We start from the raw sequence: 5,205 nt of genomic DNA on the forward strand, positions 1-5,205 counted from the left end.
CCTAAACCCATACCATTATTGCTAAGCAGCAAGACAGGGGCCCATTGCACTCCCACGGGGCCTTTTTAAATGCAATCCATAACCCGGATTTGCCAGGAACCCTTCTTACTCCTCCTACTTGCATGTGACACTGGGCTTAGGATCTGCATAGGAAACACACACACAAGCACACACCTACCTTTGTTGCCTGCAGATGCCTCCTTGGCTGTCCCCAAACGGTATCAAACCAACACCCACGGGAAGCTGTAAGCATAGAGGACATGCCTGCACCCCATTGGACTTACCTGTGTGGGTTAAATCTGGGTTATTTGACAACCTATAGCGGTGATGGTTCTGCTCAGGCAGAGCAGTGCTGATGCTCCTCATAAAGCTGTCGCTGCTGTGAAGGTTCTAGGTGACATCACAAATCCCTTTGGTTACATACACAACAAAGCTGGGTTGTTGTTGTTTACACTCTGCAAGGCCTGTGGAAGTGAGTGACATCATAGCACTGTAGTTCTGAGGGTTCAAGATGGATGCAACAATCTCCTGTTGCTTCTATGAAGGCCGTAATAGACGACATCACCAAACAGCTCCATAGTCACATACACAGCAAAGGAGAGATGTTGTTTACACCTAGTGATGTCAGTGGTATTGAGTGACATCACAGCACAGTGCTAAGGCTCCTGGGCCTGGACACAGCAGCGGCTGCAATATCTCAACGGAGAATACGTTTATATCTATGTGTGTGTGTGCGCATATATATATATATATATATATATATATATATATATATATATATTCTCCGCCGAAATCACTTTTAAACCCATTTCCACCTTTTTTTCCCTTCTCTTCCTCTTACTTTTTTTTCACGTTTTTTTTACGTTTTTCTCCTTTTCGCCTCTTTTCTGGGCGTATTATTCTTCTTTTTCTTCTTTTTTTTCGTCTAATGCATACCCCATCAGTGCAGCAATGCTTATTCAATACCGCCAGCAGATGGAGACACTGGGGGATAATTTTCTAAGGATTTATACTGATTTTTCCTGTCTGAATTTGTCGCACAGAAAGTTGCAGGCCAAATATGTGTGACATTTCTGCGACTTTAGCTTCTAGAGCATTTTTACAACATTATACATAGGTGCTGAATACATAAAAAGCGACTGTTCAGCGACAGACAAGTCGCATCGGCTGAAAGTAGGCCAGAATGTCAGTCCATGTTGGAGCAGGTTTAGATACAGTCTAAAGCATAGATCTCAAAGTCTGTGCACAGAATTTAGCAAGGGCCTCGCACCTTCTGATGCATCAGGTAGGTGCACAATAGCATAGCCTAACCCTCTGTACTTTGGTCTATATTGATGCGGGACATAGACAGCCAGCTGATGACCAATCCATTAGTGCAATGGATGGCTGGAAGCATTTGTCTTTGCCTTTGCAATACCACAGAAGCAATGCATGGTCAATGTACAGCAATGACACACCTGTGTGAACAGCCAGGAGACCCCCCCCCCCCCCCCCCCATGTTATGTTACATAGTTACATAGTTAGTACGGTCGAAAAAAGACATATGTCCATCACGTTCAACCAGGGAATTAAGGGGTAGGGGTGTGGCGCGATATTGGGGAAGGGATGAGATTTTATATTTCTTCATAAGCATTAATCTTATTTTGTCAATTAGGAACATTCAGCACCCACCCGCTATCAAGGCAGCTGCCTATCATGTCATGCCCTACCTGCACAGGTGTGCTGGCTACTCAAATGATCCAATTAAGGAGGCCATTTAGTCAGCAGCAGCAGAAGTCCTGTGCCTGGACGCTCCAACAGGGGCCAGACACAAGCAGAAGCAGAAGCAGCAGAAGCAGCAGCAGCACCACCTTTTGTTTTTTGGCTGCAGCAGCAGCAAGGCCCACAGGGCTGGCTAGCTGGCTAGCCAGCAAGCAGGTAGCAATGAAAGTAGGAATCTTTCTTTTTAACCCTGTAAGGGGGTGGTGCACTGTACCCGAAGATACTGCCATATCGGGTCAATGCATAGGGCGACGGAAGCAAGCTTCGAAATCGGCCCCCGTTCTCAAAAATCCATTTAATATATGGTCCCCAGATAGGGGACGTATCAGATATTAAACTGATAAGAACAGATACTACACTTGATCTTAGCCAAAAGGCCGAGAAGCGATAACCGTGAAAGGGGCGGGCCCAACAAGGTCCCCTTCATGGGCACTATCACTGCTTGCTGTCAGGGAGGCTGCCAGACAATTTTCCATGCACACTCTGGGCTGGGGGGCAGTCAACCACCAGTACACACAGCAGAACCTAAACCCATACCATTATTGCTAAGCAGCAAGACAGGGGCCCATTGCACTCCCACGGGGCCTTTTTAAATGCAATCCATAACCCGGATTTGCCAGGAACCCTTCTTACTCCTCCTACTTGCATGTGACACTGGGCTTAGGATCTGCATAGGAAACACACACACAAGCACACACCTACCTTTGTTGCCTGCAGATGCCTCCTTGGCTGTCCCCAAACGGTATCAAACCAACACCCACGGGAAGCTGTAAGCATAGAGGACATGCCTGCACCCCATTGGACTTACCTGTGTGGGTTAAATCCGGGTTATTTGACAACCTATGGCGGTGATGGTTCTGCTCAGGCAGAGCAGTGCTGATGCTCCTCATAAAGCTGTCGCTGCTGTGAAGGTTCTAGGTGACATCACAAATCCCTATGGTTACATACACAACAAAGCTGGGTTGTTGTTGTTTACACTCTGCAAGGCCTGTGGAAGTGAGTGACATCATAGCACTGTAGTTCTGAGGGTTCAAGATGGATGCAACAATCTCCTGTTGCTTCTATGAAGGCCGTAATAGACGACATCACCAAACAGCTCCATAGTCACATACACAGCAAAGGAGAGATGTTGTTTACACCTAGTGATGTCAGTGGTATTGAGTGACATCACAGCACAGTGCTAAGGCTCCTGGGCCTGGACACAGCAGCGGCTGCAATATCTCAACGGAGAATACGTTTATATCTATGTGTGTGTGTGCGCATATATATATATATATATATATATATATATATATATATATATATATTTCTCCGCCGAAATCACTTTTAAACCCATTTCCACCTTTTTTTCCCTTCTCTTCCTCTTACTTTTTTTCACGTTTTTTTACGTTTTTCTCCTTTTCGCCTCTTTTCTGGGCGTATTATTCTTCTTTTTCTTCTTTTTTTTCGTCTAATGCATACCCCATCAGTGCAGCAATGCTTATTCAATACCGCCAGCAGATGGAGACACTGGGGGATAATTTTCTAAGGATTTATACTGATTTTTCCTGTCTGAATTTGTCGCACAGAAAGTTGCAGGCCAAATATGTGTGACATTTCTGCGACTTTAGCTTCTAGAGCATTTTTACAACATTATACATAGGTGCTGAATACATAAAAAGCGACTGTTCAGCGACAGACAAGTCGCATCGGCTGAAAGTAGGCCAGAATGTCAGTCCATGTTGGAGCAGGTTTAGATACAGTCTAAAGCATAGATCTCAAAGTCTGTGCACAGAATTTAGCAAGGGCCTCGCACCTTCTGATGCATCAGGTAGGTGCACAATAGCATAGCCTAACCCTCTGTACTTTGGTCTATATTGATGCGGGACATAGACAGCCAGCTGATGACCAATCCATTAGTGCAATGGATGGCTGGAAGCATTTGTCTTTGCCTTTGCAATACCACAGAAGCAATGCATGGTCAATGTACAGCAATGACACACCTGTGTGAACAGCCAGGAGACCCCCCCCCCCCCCCATGTTATGTTACATAGTTACATAGTTAGTACGGTCGAAAAAAGACATATGTCCATCACGTTCAACCAGGGAATTAAGGGGTAGGGGTGTGGCGCGATATTGGGGAAGGGATGAGATTTTATATTTCTTCATAAGCATTAATCTTATTTTGTCAATTAGGAACATTCAGCACCCACCCGCTATCAAGGCAGCTGCCTATCATGTCATGCCCTACCTGCACAGGTGTGCTGGCTACTCAAATGATCCAATTAAGGAGGCCATTTAGTCAGCAGCAGCAGAAGTCCTGTGCCTGGACGCTCCAACAGGGGCCAGACACAAGCAGAAGCAGAAGCAGCAGAAGCAGCAGCAGCACCACCTTTTGTTTTTTGGCTGCAGCAGCAGCAAGGCCCACAGGGCTGGCTAGCTGGCTAGCCAGCAAGCAGGTAGCAATGAAAGTAGGAATCTTTCTTTTTAACCCTGTAAGGGGGTGGTGCACTGTACCCGAAGATACTGCCATATCGGGTCAATGCATAGGGCGACGGAAGCAAGCTTCGAAATCGGCCCCCGTTCTCAAAAATCCATTTAATATATGGTCCCCAGATAGGGGACGTATCAGATATTAAACTGATAAGAACAGATACTACACTTGATCTTAGCCAAAAGGCCGAGAAGCGATAACCGTGAAAGGGGCGGGCCCAACAAGGTCCCCTTCATGGGCACTATCACTGCTTGCTGTCAGGGAGGCTGCCAGACAATTTTCCATGCACACTCTGGGCTGGGGGGCAGTCAACCACCAGTACACACAGCAGAACCTAAACCCATACCATTATTGCTAAGCAGCAAGACAGGGGCCCATTGCACTCCCACGGGGCCTTTTTAAATGCAATCCATAACCCGGATTTGCCAGGAACCCTTCTTACTCCTCCTACTTGCATGTGACACTGGGCTTAGGATCTGCATAGGAAACACACACACAAGCACACACCTACCTTTGTTGCCTGCAGATGCCTCCTTGGCTGTCCCCAAACGGTATCAAACCAACACCCACGGGAAGCTGTAAGCATAGAGGACATGCCTGCACCCCATTGGACTTACCTGTGTGGGTTAAATCCGGGTTATTTGACAACCTATGGCGGTGATGGTTCTGCTCAGGCAGAGCAGTGCTGATGCTCCTCATAAAGCTGTCGCTGCTGTGAAGGTTCTAGGTGACATCACAAATCCCTTTGGTTACATACACAACAAAGCTGGGTTGTTGTTGTTTACACTCTGCAAGGCCTGTGGAAGTGAGTGACATCATAGCACTGTAGTTCTGAGGGTTCAAGATGGATGCAACAATCTCCTGTTGCTTCTATGAAGGCCGTAATAGACGACATCACCAAACAGCTCCATAGTCACATACACAGCAAAGGAGAGATGTTGTTTACACCTAGTGATGTCAGTGGTATTGAG

The 5,205-nt window shown here is 46.5% G+C and overlaps 2 non-coding genes across 2 annotated transcripts; both read right to left on the reverse strand.

The window, feature by feature from the left end:
• Positions 1-1,959: 1,959 nt before the first annotated feature.
• Positions 1,960-2,150, reverse strand: LOC130351733 (U2 spliceosomal RNA). The gene has a single exon (XR_008888297.1). It is a non-coding gene; the product is annotated as a U2 spliceosomal RNA (small nuclear RNA).
• Positions 2,151-4,241: 2,091 nt separating this feature from the next.
• On the reverse strand, positions 4,242-4,432 carry LOC130351745 (U2 spliceosomal RNA). Its single transcript, XR_008888308.1, has one exon. It is a non-coding gene; the product is annotated as a U2 spliceosomal RNA (small nuclear RNA).
• Between the last annotated feature and the right edge of the window lie 773 nt (positions 4,433-5,205).

The sequence above is a fragment of the Hyla sarda genome, unplaced genomic scaffold (assembly GCF_029499605.1).
Source record: "Hyla sarda isolate aHylSar1 unplaced genomic scaffold, aHylSar1.hap1 scaffold_994, whole genome shotgun sequence".
NCBI classification, from domain to species: domain Eukaryota; kingdom Metazoa; phylum Chordata; class Amphibia; order Anura; family Hylidae; genus Hyla; species Hyla sarda.